We start from the raw sequence: 17,971 nt of genomic DNA, 5'->3' as shown, positions 1-17,971 counted from the left end.
ATGATCTCACACTCATGGATTTGAGCCCCGCTTCAGGCTCTGTGCTGACAGCTCACAGCTCGGAGCCTTGCTTCAGATTCTGTGCCTCCCTCTCTCTCTGCCCCTCTCCCCACTCACACTCTGTCTCTGTCTGTGTCTCTGTCTCTGTCTCTGTCTCTCTCAAAATAAATAAACATAGGGGCGCTGGGTGGCTCAGTCGGTTAAGCCTCCGACTTCGGCTCAGGTCACGATCTCGCGGTTGTGAGTTCGAGCCCCGCGTCGGGCTCTGGGCTGATGGCTCAGAGCCTGGAGCCTGCTTCCGATTCTGTGTTTCCCCCTCTCTCTGCCCCTCCCCCGTTCATGCTCTGTCTCTCTCTGTCTCAAAAATAAATAAACGTTAAAATAAATAAATAAATAAATAAATAAATTTTTTTTTTAAATTTAAGACACTCAAGTTTATGTATGAAGTGACTTTCAAAGGTGAGATCGCTGGAAAGAGGGAAATTGTGGATGAAAGGAATAAACAAGCATATTTGAAAAAAAATGTTTTGGTTCTACTTGAATTAACAAATTGGAAAATGTTGACGACACTGTAATCTATGTTCATTCAGACACATATTTCTAGTAGTTGGTGCATTTACATTCATTTAAAAAAACACTTGGAATAAACAGCCTTGCAAATATTATCAGAAATTTTTTTCTAAAATTTTTAACATTTATTCATTTTTGAGAGACAAAGAGAGAGCATAAGCAGGGGAGAGGCAGAGACAGAGGGAGACACAGAATCTGAAGCAGGCTCTGGGCTCTGAGCTGCCGGCACAGAGCCCGACGTGGGGCTCGAACCCACAAACCATAAGATCATGACCTGAGCCAAAGTCAGAGGCTTAACTAACTGAGCCACCCAGGAGCCCCGATCAGAAATTTCTTAAACTCAGATTCTTAATATGATCCCGGAGAATGTGATGTTTTCTGTATCTAAGAGCTGATCCCTGGAACAAGATAATCAGTGATAAAAAACCAACCCAGTGTTAACATAAGCATGCAAATACAGGCTTTGGTGCTGAGGCAAAGGATATCTGAGAACCGTGTTGGGATCTTGAATGGTTTGTGGCTTACCAGGCAGTCGTCATTGTCACTCGTCATGTGGAACAATGGCATAATGACATGTAGAAGCTGTATCATCACGCTAAAAAAGACCCTCGACCACAGCCTGCAAGAATAGGCTTCAAATTGGCAACATAGATACATGTCTAAACCTCAGCCTTCTTTCTCAAGCTAATTCCTCCAACATTGAGACAATTACAGTTGAGCCCAGCTGCTCCTGGCCAGACAGGTGTGACTAGCATGGCAGAGTCTTGGTATATCTCTCTGAACTGGTCAAAGGCAAAACAAACCAAAAAGAAAACAAAGACTGTCTAAGATATTCTAAGAGTAGACACAAGAAATATGAGGAATGTTTTAAGAGGTGGCTTAGAACCATAAAGAAAAGCCACATTATAGTGCATACACCAGTAAATAAAGAGAAAGAACTACCTAAGCAGCAGATCGAGAATCAAAATTCTAGTTCCACAGACTGTGGCAGTTACAGCTTTGGTGAAATCTGTCAACCCCAGACCAGCTTCATTTGTTGTTTAAGAACAGATGTCTTTTGATGTAGAGAAAGAGGAACCCTTGTGCACTGTTGGTGGGAATACAAACTGGTGGAACCTCAAAAAATTAAAAATAGAACTACTTTATGACCTGTTAATTCTACTACTGCATATTTGCCCAATGAATTCAAAGACACTAATTCAAAAAGATACATGTACCTCTATGTTTATTGCAGCATTATTTGCAATAGCCAAGTTATGGATGCTGTCCAAGTGTCCATCAATACATAAATGGATAAAGAAATAGTATATATAGACAGTGGAATATTATGCAGCCACGAAAAAGAATGAAATCTTGCCATTTGCAACATGGATGGATCTAAAGAGTATAATGCTAAGTGAAATAAGCTGGTCAGAGAAAGACAAATACCATATGACTTCACTCATATGTGGAATTTAAGAAACAAAACAAACAAAGAAAAAAAGAAGACAAACCAAAAACCAGACTCTTAACTATAGAGAACAAATTGATGCTTACCAGAGGGGAGGTGGGTGGAGCAAGGGTGAAATAGGTGAAGAGGATTAAGAGTACACTTATCATGATGAGCAAGGAGTAATGTATAGAATTATCAAATCACCATATTGTACACCTGAAACTAATATAATACTGTATGTTAACTATATTGGAATAAATTTTTATAATAAATGAATAATAAAATAAGTTACACAATCCATTAAAAAATTTTTATTTTTTTTAAGTTTAATTTATTTATTTTGAGGTAGGGGGTAGGGGCAGAGAGAGAGGAGAAAGAGAATACCAGCACAGGTTCTGTGCTGTCAGCGGCAAAGCCCAATGCGGGACTCAATCTCACAAACCGTGAGATCATGGCCCAAGCTAAAATTGAGAGTTGGACACTTAGCCGACAGAGCCACCCAGGTGCCCCCATTAAAAAAAATTTTTAAAGGACAGATGTCTTTTCGAAGTCAAGTATCTGAAGGCAATTAAGTAATAGTAACTCAGTGGGCCACTATAAGCATGTCTGATTGGCAATCAGCGCATTCTTCCCCAAAGGGTGGTGGCAGAGTAGGATGGAAAATAAGTTGGAAGCTGGAGAAGATGTAGGGAGACTGGCTTTCCCACCCATTGCTGGCGAGTGTGAATGCCACATCATTTTTGGCAAGAATCAGGCAGTACCTAATAAAACTTAAAATGCACATGCCCTTGGTCCCAGCCGCCCACCCCAGGAAATCTAACCTACAGAAAGGAGAGCACCGGGGGTAATATGTATGCAAGACTATGTATTGCAGTGTTGTGTGCACAAGCAAAAAAAACTAGAAACAACCTGACAGGAGCTCAGTACAGGACTGATTGAATGTGTAATGGGCATCTGTCATCTGCCAATTCCTCACCATCTGTTCCTTTCTTCCTTGCTAACAGAAACTTTAGGTCTCCATTTGCTGGGAAAGGAGACCTGTAACTCCAGCTCCAGGGGAAAACCCATGTTAGTCTGAAGTGAAGTAGACTTGAAATCTATGGTTCCAGCCTGGTCCCACCTCTTCCAAACTATATGAGCTGGGTCTGTTACTCTTCTGAGCCCCATCTCCTCAACTGCAAATGGCTCATTCCCACACTCACCCTGCCTATGTGGTAAGGTTTTTAAGTGCAATGATGTAAAAGTATTTTGCAAACTACTAAGCATTCTACCAATTTAAGTGACTTATACCTTTTAGAAAAGTCAGTCTCTGTGTGTACGTGTTACACTTTGTATCTCTGTTCGCCTCCAGGCCCACAATCACATCTCCCCTCCTCCACCCCACGGTGTTTCCTACACATAAACCCAGGAGCAGCCAGCCAGGTCCCTGAGCCGGGCCAACTTACTGCTGGTCTTTCTCCACATGGGGTTCCAGCCAACACTTCGATTAACTTCTAACCGAAAAATGATGATGGCCACAGACCCAGCTGCTTTTGCCTTAGAAGGGATTTCTTTCAGATTTTCTTGTTCATGACTCATTACTAAGATATTTCATCCATATCCATCATCTTTCCAAAGAGGAACATTTAAGATTTGCTTTCCGGATCCCAGTCATCTTGTCAGCACTTACAATCACAGATACTAATTTACCTTGAGGAGCTGTAAACATTCGCTGACTTTTCTCCATTTATTTCCATCCTTTTAACACTATCCTTCCCCCTCACACCTCTGTGATTTTCTTCTTTTCTTGAGGACCAACTTTCTTGGTTACACTGCTCTGTGCTCCCTTGGTTTTCTCTGAGCACTCAGTTTTTCTGAAATGCAGTTTCCCATCTTCTGTGTGTAGAAAACTTCTCCTTTCTTCTCTGATGGGGTTAGAATTAGCAAAATTTGCTCCCAAAGCTACTGTTTCATTTTGTTGTTGTTGTTGTTGTTGTTGTTGTTGTTGTTGTTGTTCCTAAACAGAGATGCCATTCTGGGGTCAGGGCAGGGGGGCAGTGTACGTGTAGACGTGCATGTGTGTATTTTTAAAGACCCAGGAGCTGGGTCACTTGGGGATAAGCTTGTATAATGAGCATACAGAACCAAACTTAACCCATTTGGTTATAATGAAAAGTTGTTTTCTCCCAACAGTAGATTTGAGGCCTGAACAGAGGAACAACATATGGGGGAACAAGTGGAGGTGAGAAGAGGTCCTAGGGGACCTGGAAGAAACACTGAGGATGGCCCAGGGTTAAAGGGAAACTGGGTCACATAGCAGGGAGCCCCCAGGTTGCCATTTGGCACAGGACCTCTAGGACTCCATCTCTCAGATTCCCTGTCCCCTGCCTGGCCACACAATGCCTCCATAGCCCAAGGCAGAGGGGCCACAAAGAAATGTCACAGAGAGCACCTAGGTAGTAAAGTCTGACAGAGCTGGATTTGAATTTTGATACTGCTTCTTACTATAACCTTCGGAAAGTCACCTCTCTGGGCCCCAGTGGCCTCCTGTGTGGAGAGGGAATGATCATGAGAAAAAAAAACAAAAAATGCATATGAAGGCCTGGGAAGAAAGGGTTTGTGGTAGGATAAGAGAGGCTCATTCTGCCCTCAGGGAGAAAATTAGTCCCATTAAGGGAAAAAGAAAGCAGGTCCTACATAGTAGGTATTACCTGCAGCCACACAATAAAAACCAGCTGGGTAACATAACTGCCCTTTGACAAGTTTGCTCTAATTTTGTCAGGCTCTAGTCTAACCCTCTGAGGCGAAGTCTGCAATTCTCCCTGGATGGGCAGTTACTTCTTTTTTAAAACTAAGCATGTGTCACTTTATATGCACATAAGCAATAGTAAACCATTTATCTCCATCCACATTATAGATAGGGTGCAGCTTGATGCCAGTCTCCTTAACAACTGAGGATTTATATGATGCCCTGGAAAGGACACTTGGGCCTTAATCCAGATTCTGACACCACTTGTATGACCATGGACTAGTCACTCACCCTGCTCTAGGGGCCTTGTTTATTCGTACGAAATAAGAGCTTTCTATAGTTTCTTCCATCTCAGACCTCCAATGATTCTGGCTGTGACAACCCTTGACCTTATCTCCCAATACTGAACTGTCCCAGACCTGGGTCTTCTCAGGGAGTGTGCATGAATTAAAGAACAAGAATTCCAAGGCCACAGCCACCACAAGAGGAAGACACTTCAGGCTGAGCTAACTTTCCAGAAACTGTCAGTGGGCAGCAGGCCAGGCTTGTGGTGGTGGTAGGGAGAGGTTCCCCTAGATCTTACCCCATCGGGGCTCCTCCACTTTTCCGCAAGGACTGAGACTTAGTGGCTTCCAGGTGGAAGACTCTCCTCCCTCCACACCACCGTTTCTCATCATCTACAGATGTGTCCCCACACAATGACTTTTGTGAATGTGCCCCAAGGGCAAGGTGATCATGTATTCTACAGAGAAAGAAACACCCTCAACCATGCCTCCTGGAGGGGGTGGGGGGGGCAGGACCATTGTGCTTCTGCTGGTTCCATTATAAACATGTCCACAGAGACAAAGAGGTCAAGTTCCATTGGAGTCCATATGTTCCACTGAAATTCACCACCGGCCTCCCTGCAGCCCAGTATCAGAAAGAAAGTACCTGTACCCATTGTGCACCCAGCCTGGCAGGGAGAGGGAACAGGTGGGACAGGGGGTAAACCTTGGCATCACCCTCTATTTTAGGGCCACAAAACTTCTAGCAATAGGGCAGATACTTGTTTTTGGCAAAAAAAAAAAAAAAAAAAAGGAGCATAGCGTTTTCATGGATCACAAGGCAAAGGGGAGAAGACACTGTACCTCCATCGTGTGCTGACAGCTACACTACTCTATCCCACCACTCCTCAGCTGGTCCCACGACCTGGGCCCCTGTCCATGGCCCCCTTCCCTTCAATAGTCAGCATTGTTTAGGGAATCCCCTCCTTTTGTTTTTCCATCCATTTGTACCTCGGCTCATTTGTTTTCCATTCTCGGGAGCAATTCATCTGCTCTCGGGCCCAACAGTGTCTTTCTCCCCTTGATTCCTGGACAAGATCCTTGGACAGGTCCATTGTCTTAACAGTGGCCAACTCACAGTATTTAGTAAAAGTTGTGTTTTACAAAGAAAAACCAACAGGGATTCCAGTTTCTATCCATGGTAACTTCTGGGAAGTTTGGGAGTGGTGCTGCTGCTGTGTGGCTTGGCCTTTGTCCTCTTTGTTGGGGCTTTGGCATAAGCCAAGTTCCACAGGGAGATCTGGGGAAAATTCCCGTGATGCCAAGACAATGGGCAGAGCTCTCCCTGTTCTTCTCTGCCATCCTGGGGCACTGTAAAGGAATTATAAAATTATACTCTAGTGTGATAGAATGAAGGAAAGAGTTTATGGTCTTCTTTCCACTGCCCTGTGGACAGACAGCCCTTTATGGCTATTCAAGAAAAGTGGATCAGAGGGAAAAAAGAAAGAGCCAGTGTGGTTCAGGGCAGTTTGGGCCCAGGCAGGCTTGGATGGGGGAGGGGCAGGACTGGCAAAAAGAAGCTTGCCAAGAAAAGTCTCCAAGTGTACAGCATTTTATCAATGCACTCATAGGCTCTGCCTGGGTACACCAGAGAAGTCTCTGTTGCTGGGATCATTATGGGTGTGATCATCCCAGTTATTAATATGTCACCCACTGTGGGCATGGAGGCTTGTCCAGCCCCATCCATGGGCTCCTTTGCTTTTGGTTTTCATTTTGCCACAGACTGCAGGAGTCCTCTCAGTTGTCCAAAGAATTGTAAAGATAACTAATGGCATCTCTTGTCTCCAACAGAAAGCTGCACAGAATTATTGATAGAAGAAATGCTATTGAAGAAATGGTTGTAAGTCTTGAGGGTTGGTTCTTCAGGAATAAAAGAAAATTAAACCCAGAAAATAAAGAAAAGATACATTTCAAAGGGGGAATTATTCTTTTTTTTCCAAGCCTTAGTTTCCCAAGCAAAGTGTGTTACAGGTAAGAACAATATTTCCAAGCAAACTTTTTAGGCAACATCGAAAGAGTCAGACTCTCCACCCTCCATGCAAGCCTTGGGGATCATCATGTGTATGTATCATGGACATGCACACACACACACACACACACACACACACACACGCACACACAACTCTGCTCTAGCCCAGCATCTAGGCAGCGGTCAGGACATGTCACCAGCCCTACTAATCTGTAGGGAGGCCGTCTCATTGAGCCAGACTGCACAAAGATACCTCTTCAACATGGCGGAGACTCAGCACTCTTGGCAGAAACACTTGGCACTGGCAGGAAATCTCAGCAGGGCGGCTTGTTTCCGCTCATCAAACACCAGTAGCTTTCACCGAGAGCAGCAGAAAATGGGAGAAATGTGTCTGATCGCATCCGGGCTGTGTGTCAGCACTTTTCTGAGGCAGAGTTAGTTGGATTTTAGCTTTGAAGAAAAGGTTGTTATACTCTTCTTCTGCCCCACAGTATCAGCCAAGAAAACACTTGGCAGGAACTTACCTGAAACTCAGTTGCTCTCCCAACACCTCTGCAGCCATCTTGAGAGGGTCAGTTATTGAGAAACAAAAGTTAATGACAGAGCTCACTCTCTCCCTACTAATCACAGAGCACCCAATTACTGAGGAGAAATGAATGCCTGGGAACAATCACTTGAGCCTCTCTTGTACTTTCTCTATAACCATCTCCATTGCAATCCCTGCCTGTCTGTCTCACTCTTGTTGGCCCCACCAAAAGCTGGGCAAGGAAGGGAAGCCAGATGTATATACCCCATGCAACAATATGGCTTGCACCTGCTCAGCAGCTCTCCATAAATAAATAAATAAACAAACAAATAAATAAAACAACCTAGGGAATGAGGAGAGAGTCTGTGAATTAATTACCAGTGATCATGGATTTGAGGATGCCATCCCCCAACTAGTATTTGTTCTTATAACCAGGAACCCACGACTGCCCCCTCACAAGAAATACCCATGACTCCTTTCCTTGCACCACATATGTCTGCCCAGTCTAGAGGAGGGAGTGGACGATTTAGAAGACAGGATTTGTGCATTCCACACTTGGATTCACTCCTAGAGGCCCACCTCACACATACAGTAGTACAAGAGGACTTCTTTGAAAAGTATGCTGCCTTAGAAAGTCAGAACTCTTTTTTTTTTTTAATTCCTTACTGCTGCGTATTTGTTTAAGTGGGTTCCACACCCAATGTGGGCTTGAACTCACAACCCTGAGATCAAGAATTGTATGCTCTGCTGACTGAGCTAGCCAGGTGCCCCAGAAAGTCAGCACTCTTAAGAAAAGTAAATTTAAACAGACTGCCTATAAGGGTAATCTCTGAAATATACACTTATTCATCTTGAAGTTAAGAAGAGTCAAGACAAGTGATTCAAGATGCTGGTAGAGGCAATGCCTACTCTGTTTTATGGCCTATTATTTACTTGCTTTATGCTTTTTACTTTTCTTTTAATTTTTTTTTATTTTAGAGAGAGAAAGAGAGTGGCAGAGGGAGAAAGAAAGAGAATCTCAAGCAGGCTCCATGCTCAGCGGGGAGCTGGATGCAGGTCTCAGATCCCATGACTCTGGGATTGTGCCTGAGCCCATATCAAGAGTCAGATGCTCAACCAGCTAAGCCACCCAGGCACCTCATGCTTTTATTTTTTTTATTGAGATAGAATATACACATTGAAGTACACAAATCTTAGGTAGACAGTTTGATGAATTTTTACAGATGTGTGCAGACATGTACCCTCACACACACATGGCCATATCAACTAATAGAACATTTCCAGGGCTCCCTCATGACCCTTCAGGTTAACATCAAGCTCCAGAATGAACTACTCTTCTGACTTCTGTCACCATAGATAGTTTTGCCTACTCTAAGACTCTACATAAGCTGAATCAATACACACTCTTTTGCATCTGGCTTCTTTTTACCCAAAATTTTGCCTGTGACACTAGTTCATATAGTTGAATGGAGGGGTAGTTTGGTCTTTTTCATTGTTAAGTTGTATTCCCTTGTATAAAAATCCTTACTCTGCTTTGATCTCTTCTGGCATGAATGAGAGAGGGCTGCATGGGCTTGAAGCTTCTACTGGGCAAACCAGAGATGGAAGCCAGAATCCAGGCATGGGGAACAGGAAATGAAAGGCGGACTGCAGAGTCCTCAGGAAGGAAGGAGGGGAGCCAGCTCTGCTGTCTTGGACCATTTGTCGTGGGCACTCCTGCTGAGCAGGGAGGGAACGTTTCAGGCCAGCCTCTCTCCCAGCCCCCAGCAACTGCTGACTGCTCTTAGGCCATCAGCCCCCTCCCCAAAAGCCAGTTCCCCAAGGACAGAAGGGAACCTAGAGCCCCAGAGCCTGCTCCACAAACCAGTGTGAGAAGAGACCTTTTCTTTTATTTCCCTCTGGCTCACTAGCCAAACCAGTCGAGCATGACAACAGTCTGCCCATTAATGCCAAGTGCCAGCCCGAAGCATCTGTTTCTATTTCTCTTCTGTTTCCCGTGGGTGGTGGGTGGGAGCTCACTCGGCTCCTCTCCACTTTTCCCTCCTAATCACAGTCATTTGTTTTAACAGGACTGCAAGCGACTGTGGCTACAAAACCCAGGCCATGCCCACACAAAGCCAGTGAGCACCAGCCTTTCCCACATCCCCAGGTCAGCCTAAAATGAAATTAAAACAGCCCGCTCTACCATTATCCTCTTTCCTGCTTGTTTTGCAGGGCCTCTGGCTACTTTTAGAATTTCCCCACTGCCTGATGTGGCCTCTCAATACCTGACCATCCCTCCTCTGGTTTCCAAAGACAAATGCCAGGACCTAGTTTACATACGCCCAGGGCCTTAAAGGTTTGAAGACCAAAGAACCATCCTTTGCAAGGGGCCTGGCATAGCTGCTTTGGAAAGGAGAAAACGCTTACTCTGGGTGTGGGCTTTCTGAGGGAGTCTTGATCCTAATGAAACCAGAAGGGAACTTCTGAAAACAAATGTGAGAGAGGCTGATTGCCGAGGCGACATAGCCACCCTTTTTGCCATCCCAAACCTAAGGGCCCTGGATGGCCACCCTCTACCAAGCCCCCAGCCAACACCCCGGTATCAGCCTGGTCCCCTTGTCATTGCTACACACCAAGTCTGACCCTCAGCCCAGCTTCTAAGCCTTTCTCCTTCATTCCTCCACCTATGAGCATCCCTCTTACACACACACTTTGCCCACAGGGCCAAAGCTTTACCCGTGACCTCAAACTTTCCATGCATTCAGAAGTGGAGCTGCTGCCAGTGGCCCATACATGCGAACTCACTATCCATGTGACCTTGGATGCAGTCCTTTGCTGAACCTCAGTTTTTACATCTGCAAAATGGGGTTATCAATACCTTCCCAGCCTATTCCATAGAATTGTTTCTCACTGAAAAGTAATGCATGCTTGTTGTAAATGACTCAAACAACCCTAGCCTTGAGGAGTTTAAGTGTATGTGGGGGGCGTGGGGATGTGGGAATCTGTACCAGTCTCAATTTCTACTTTTTTCTACACTGGGTCCAGGGAACTTCTCTCTGCCTGATTCCCTTCTTCATTGGAGGTCTGGGTCCACAGAACACTCCTGACTATCTAGGAATAACACTCAAGTTCCCAGGCATTTTCTGGGTGTCAGACATTGTGCCAAGGAGTCATGTCCTCATCTCACTTAATCCTCATAAAAATTATTTGGGGTAGGTATTATTAAGTTCATTGCATCTAGAAGGAAACTGAGGCCCAGAGAGGCTAAGCAACTTGCCCAACATCACACAGGTAGGAAACAGAGGAGCAAAGATTTAACTTTAGAGTGACTACTTTCAATCACCAAGTTATACTACTCTTATGGGCTGAATTGTATTCCCCCCACCCCCACACCCCACCATTCTTTTAGGTTGAACCCTTAACTCCTAGTACCTCAGAATTTAACTGTATTTGGAGATAGAGCTTTAAAGAGGGAATTAAGTTGGAGTACGTGGCTGGCTCGGTCAGTGGAGCATGAGACCCTTGATCTTGGGTGGTGAGTTCAAAGCCCTACACTGGGTGTAGGGATTGCTTAAAAATAAAATCTTAAAAAAAAAAAAAAAGAGGGAATTAAGTTAAAATAAGACCATAGTGTGGGCCCCAATCCAATCTGACTGGTGTCTTTATAAGAAGTGGGAGAGACACCCACTGGGATGTGCTCACACAGAAAAAAGACCATGCAAAAACACAAGGAGTGGACAGCTATCTGCAAGCCAGAGAGACTTCAGAAGAAACCCAGAGACACCTTGATCTTGGACTTGTAGTCTCCAAAACTGTGAAAAAATAAATGTCTGCTGTTTAAGCCATTCAGACGGTGGTATTTTGTTATGACAGCTTTAACAAACTAATACAACTGCCTCCCCCCTTCCTTTGGGAATAACCCAAACTTTGGTCACTGTTCCAGCTGGCCCCACAGACTGACCAGCACCAAGTGGAGGAATGGAAAAGTCTGGGGAAAAACAGGAGGAATGGAGAAAGGGAGCCAACACCGTGATCCAGCCCTGGGCCCACTCCTACCATCCTGTGCCATTTTCCACCAGGTGTCCCTGGGGTATGCTATCTCCTCTTCACATCCCTACTCAAGAGTGGGATCTCCTCTGAGGTCCCTGACTTCACCTGATTGAAGAACACTCCCCATCTCCTTCTAGTTGACAAGACCACAGATGCGTATGGTCACTTTGGAACAAGTGGTGTGTGGGATCTGTGTGGAGAGAAAACAATTCTCAGTGCAGAACAGAGGATGTGAGGCCCTGGAATGGAATGTGAAGGAGAGAGACCATTCTGGCAGGGCTGTTGCAGGTGCTAGGAAGCCTCTGGAAGCACAGAGACAAGAGAAATTACTGTCGGCCCATGTGGGTGGTGACGAATAGGACAGACTTCAGAGTTGTCCATGTGGCCCCATTTTCTGCCTCATCAGTCACCCTTTCTCCCCCTCACTTCCCCATATCCAGGCATTAGCCTGAAGCTCTGGAAATCAGTGACATTTAACCAACCCAGCCAGGTCAAGAACCAGCACTGTATCCTTCCTAGTGTCTACAGCAATGTGGACAATAATTTCAAGACTGTGCTCTCCTTTCACTCCTAAGACCCTGTCCCAGTCCCTGTCTAAGTTTCCTATTGCTGCTACAACAAATTACCACACGTTAAAAAAATGTTTTTAATGTTTATTTATTTTTGAGAGAGAGTGTGTGGGGGAGGGGCAGAGAGAGAAGGAGACACAGAATCCAAAGCAGTCTCTAGGCTCTGAGCTGTCAGCACAGAGCCCAATGCGGAGCTCGAACTAATAGACCATGAGATCATGACCTGAGGTGAAGTTGGATGCTTAACCGACTGAGCCACCCAGGTGCCCCTCAAATTACCACACATTTAGTGGCTAAAACCAACACATATTTATTATCTTCCTGTTCTGTAGGTCAGAAGTGTAACACAAGTCTCATGGCTTAAAACCAAAGTCAGGGCAGGGCTGCGTTCCTTTCTGGAGACCAAAGGGGAGATCTGGTTTTTTGACTTTCTCAGCTGCCTGCATTCTTTGGTTCGTGGCCCCTGCCTCTATCCTCAAAGCCACCCATGGTCAGTCTTTCTCCCGTTGCATCACTCTGACTCTGACCCTCCTGCCTCCCTCTTTCACTTACAAGGACCCTTGTGACTACATCAGGCTCCCCCAAATAATCCAGGATTCTCTCTCTAGCTTAAAGTCAGCTGATTACCAACCCTAATTTTCCCTTGCCATATAACATGATGTTTTCCTGTATCCTGGGAATTAGGACCTGTACCTCATTGGGAGGCCATTATTCTGCCTACCGCACCCCTGGATTTCCTCACTTCCCAGGGAGAAGAAGATACTCTATAAAATTTATTCTGCCCCCCTTCCCCCATCTTTCTTTGCCATCTCCCACCTCACTTTCCCTTCACAATAAGCCCTATAGTTCAGCCCACCCAGTGTGGAAACAACATCTGCAGACTCTGAGTTGTCTTTCTGGACCCATTGGGCACTTGTCTCCAGGATGCCTATTCATGTGGCATGTGTTGTTGAGACCTAGGACTAGCTGTGGGAACAGATGGCCACTACTGATGACTGAGGTCAAGCTGTTTCCCCTGGGCCTCCGGGTCCTCACACCTCAGGGGGAGGATGTCACACTGGGTTAAGGATCCCATTTCTCAACCCTTGTGACCATGATGGTCCAATCATCCAAAAGCAAATTGATTCCCAAAAGATTAAAACCCACCAAAATGTCAGGTTGCTAATCCAAGATACAGGGCAGATTGGCCACACATCAGAACCCCTATTTTCCAGTGTGGAGCCAGAAGGCTGTTTGGTGAGCACAGAACCTTAGGAAAAAGAACTTCAGTTGTCTGGAGGGGGTGTTTCCATCAAATCATGGAAGCTTGATGACTCACATTTTCCCAGCATCCAAATACTCTTGCTAAGTGGCCTGAGAGGTTCTCACTGGGCATTTTAAATCAGTGCTTCATACACATCTCTCCCACCCCAATGGCTGCTAGATGCCCCCAGATTAGTGATTTCTTCCTTCCTCTCCTGTTGATATACCTCAGAACAGGTGCCCAAGGGCCATGTCCTTTTATGCAATGCACATGCTGAAGCTTTATCCATCCACAGGTGTCTGGGGGAACCACTAGCATCTGCTGCAGATAGGGGGATGGGTGGGAGAATGGGGGTGGGAGTCCACCTTGTCCTGAAGTGAAAACTTTTCTTGTGTGCTGTGAGATTGAACTACACAACGAGAACACTGGAAGAAGGAAGAGGGACCTCAAATTTCATCTAATCCAACCTCATCATTTTACAAATGGGGAAAATGTAAAAACAGTTTGGAAAGTTAAGGTCTGTGTATAATTATTGGTGGTGTTGTCATCTTCATCATCATCATTACCACCATGATTTGGGAGCCTGGATTCCACTGTCCACTGGTGAGTCACTTTATTCAGGGTCTTTTCTAGGAAACTGGGTTTTCTCACCTCCCCTTATGTAAACTTCTCTGGCTGTTCGCCTGAGAAGGGGGACAGCCTCAAGTTCAGGGGCATCCTTGAGATGCTGAGAGCTTACTCTTGGGCAACCATGGGTGTGCACTGGCCTCCAACTCCCCCGACTGTGAGAGACTGGGAAGGGGAGGCTAAGTACTCAAGAAATCTCTCTGAGTGGGATTCCTAAGCTACAGACCAACGTGGGAAATGCTGCAGGAGGGGGGAACTGCCAGGCGGCTTTAACTCATCACTAACACGGATGGAGTGCTTACTGCATTCCAGATGCTGGTGCCTTACGAGCACTGTTTCATTTGGTTGCATTCCAGATGCTGGTGCCTTACAAGCACTATTTCATTTGGTCATCACACCAATCCTTCACAATCACTCCTGTTTTACAGATGAGGAGCCCGAGGTGCACAGAGGATAAGGAACTTGCCAAGGTCAAGAGGCTGATAAAGGGGCTCATAATCCTCGTCTGCATTTCTGAATGGACTCAGAACATTCTGGGACCCCATTTTCCCACCCCTTCTTCTCTTTTTCTCTTGCCCCTCACCTTCTCTTCCCCACAAAGCTGCCAGCGGGCAGTGACTCACATCCATTTCTTTGCCCAATCCCCTCCCATACCCCACCCCCAGCCTGACATGCTATTTCTGGAGGGAAGAATCCTGGAGGAGTGCAGGAGCCACTGTTTTCAGTTGTGAACTCTAAAGCAGCCAAAGCCAGCACCCCTCACAGGGCCCTGCCCCCTTGGGGACTTCCTAACTGATGATGAAGATCGTGTTGGTGGTGATGACAGCCAGAAGGGAACAGGAGGCTGAAACGTTAGGGACATGGCGGGACAAACTGAGTAAGGCTATAATTTGCTAACCTTGCACCAAGATCTTTGCCAGCCACAAAATTGCTGTGCTCATGCCCGGACTTCCATTCCAGCTCCAATGGTCTTGAGCAGCTCTCCTGGGGCCTTCCCAAGACCCTGGGTATGGAAACATAAGGGGACTCGGGCTTCCCTTGCTCCCAGGGAGCTCTTGATGACTGCAGTGTGGACACAGGCTCCTCTCCAGGCTCCAGGGTGCCTGGAGTTGGAAACAGAGACAAGCTTTCTGCTGTCCCCACCCCTTGGACTGGTTTCCAGCTTGAGACAACACTTGTCAAAGCCCCTCGGAATTGCCCAGGTAGGCACAATATAAACATTCATGTAGTTACAGGATAATAATTATACCTTCCACATATGTACATAACACCTTTCTTCCCCAGAGCAGCCGGCTTCTCACATTATCTCATTAATCCTCCCATCCCTGGGAGGCAGGGAGGGCCTGGCATGATTACCCAAATTTCACTGAAGGAGAAGGGAGAGGGAGGAAGGAAGGAGGGAGGGAAAAGGTGCTTGCCCCGGGTCACACACTTCTTCACGAGGAGTAAATATTGTCTGTTTCTGGGCCTTGACCAGAAGTCAGAAAAATAATAATGGTTGCCCTCAATTGAAGATTTTGGTGAGACTATACCAGACAGCCATGGGCATGGTTTCCCTCAGTCCTGCAACAGCCTTGCAAGGTTGCTATCTTTATGGTTCCCATTTTTTACAGATAGAGAAACTGAGCTCAGAGAGGTGCAGCTCCTTGCCAAAGGTATCAGAGGTAGTATGGTTCCACATACTTTTCTTTGACTTCTAGCAGATACCTGACAGCCAGCTCCAAATCAGGTCTCCATTCCAGAGCAATAATAGGTAAACAAAGGCAGAGCACGTTAAGCAGGGGAGGGGGTGATGCCCACCCTTGGCCCCCAGGAGTTCAGAGCTGTAACAGGGCAGGCAGGAGGCCGCAAAAGCAGCTCATTATGTAGCCTTATGGAATCAATAGAAAAGGCCTAATTCAGTGAGAGCTGCATCCCACCCCCACCCCTCCTCCAGTCCCGTTCCAGTTTCCTGGCTCATCCTTTTGACACGGGGACAATTACTGCTATTCATACTCACCCTGAGGCCACCTGCCACGGACCCATTCTCATGCACAAGGAGCTAAAGATCAGGCACAAAGCAGGCCAATCTGGGGCTTTCCACCAGACCTGGGAGGGTACCCTCGGTGCATAACCCCCCTAAAGGCATTCAGACCTAGGAGCCTTTGCAAATTCAGGGGATCCAGCCTGCCTTTGGAGCTCAATGCTGGAGACTTCGCAGGTCTGCTCACTCACACCAAGGGAAGAAACTGGCCTTTGGAATTAAGGCTGGGGTGGTGGTCCTGGGTCCCAAATACTGACCCCACACAGAGTGCCCTGGAAGTGGCCCTGGACCTTACATTCTGAGGAATTTTGTGAGCTGGTTGTAGTCACATTGGTGGCTTGAAGTCAGCTATGGGGGAAGCATTTAAACCATCGTTAATGGGCAAATACTACAAATCAGCTCCACCTTCTCCCCAGCCAGTTGTTAACCATTTACCAGCACACCACTGCCAGAAGGTCAGAAGCAGCAACCTCCTAAGAGCATCTGGAACTGTCTGAAAACCTAAAGACAAAATCTCTTGCAGGCCAAGTAGCACAGTGATTGACATTCTTTTTACACCACAGACTTGTTATATTTCTATGCATATATTGCTATCTAGGAGAAATGTTGTCTTCTTCTGGAAAAAAAGTGTTATTTGGACCCAAAGAATGAATTCTCAGTGTGAAGAGAGTGTCCATCCGTGGCTGTCAGATCTTTTCATTGTCACCCTAGCCTAGACGTCGAGCCATGCCTTCTGCACAATTATTGCAAAAGTTTGGTGAATTAGATTGAACTGAGATTTTTGATTTTGTTTTTGTTTGTTTTTGTTTTTTAAGTTTCAGATTGCTCTAGTTGGATCAACCTATAGGTGTCAGAGGCAAAGTTTTACAAAGAAATGTGGTCTGGCTGCCTGTAATTTAGTTGTTGCCTTTGAATTTGGGATGATGATAAGGCCTTTCCAGACCCAGCTCTGAGTGCACAGCCTGTAGCTAAGACTTCACATGGAACTTCTGAGGTGCGTCTCAGGGTGACATTAAATGGCCCCGCTGATTTTATGAAAACAGTCACAGTCTCTTCGTAGGGAACAGGAAGGTTGTTTTGGAGGTAATTTTCATAGTGAAATGCCCAGCAAGACTGAGAGCATGAAGGGAACAGTGGCCTCCACGGGTTGTTGCTTTGTGCTTGAGCATAAAGTAATTAAGAATGTGAATAAATGACAAGATACTGCCAAAACTTCCAAACACCATCAAGCAAATGTTCAGTTGAAGCGTTACAATTGTTATTTCTCTGGGAGGCATTTATTTCACCCTGTTTATTTCCAGCTCTAAGCCCCCAGACCCATCCTATGGACTGCTCACTTCCCCAGAGGTCCCTGCAGCTTCCAGACCCTGTGGCTGGAGAACGGGAGCAACCAGGCTTTTCTCAAGGACTCCAGACTTCTGCAAATCTCCCTGCTCAAACCTCCTTGAGCCTCGTCTCTCGGCTGCACAATTGAACATCCTATCTCTTCAACTGGGAAAGAGGCTTAAACACCATTCATTCACACACAAATATTTATTGACCCCCTATTGATCACCTCTGGGCATTGTTCCATACATTGGGGATGCAGCAAACAGCAAGAAGGACCTGTCCCTGCCCTGGGGAAGACAGAAGAGTAAACAGAAAATTGGGGGCACATTCAGGAGGGCTCACTACCCCAGTCTTGGTATATTACAAAAGCTTCCCAGAAAGTAATGGTTCAGGTTTGACCTGAAGAGTAAGTAGAAATATCTAGATCAGGGGTTGGAAAATTTTTTCTGTAAAGTTCCCTACAGTACCATGACATTAAGACAGCCAGAGAGTAAATATTTTAGGCTTTGTGAGCTCTACAGTATCTGTCATAACTCTTAACTCTGTGCAGTAGCATAAAAGCAGCTACAGGCAAAATGGAAATGAACATACCTGGCTGTG

The sequence above is a fragment of the Panthera uncia genome (genome assembly GCF_023721935.1).
Source record: "Panthera uncia isolate 11264 chromosome C1 unlocalized genomic scaffold, Puncia_PCG_1.0 HiC_scaffold_3, whole genome shotgun sequence".
Lineage (NCBI taxonomy): Eukaryota > Metazoa > Chordata > Mammalia > Carnivora > Felidae > Panthera > Panthera uncia.
The sequence above is the reverse complement of the archived record's forward strand: the minus strand, read 5'-3'. Positions refer to the sequence as shown.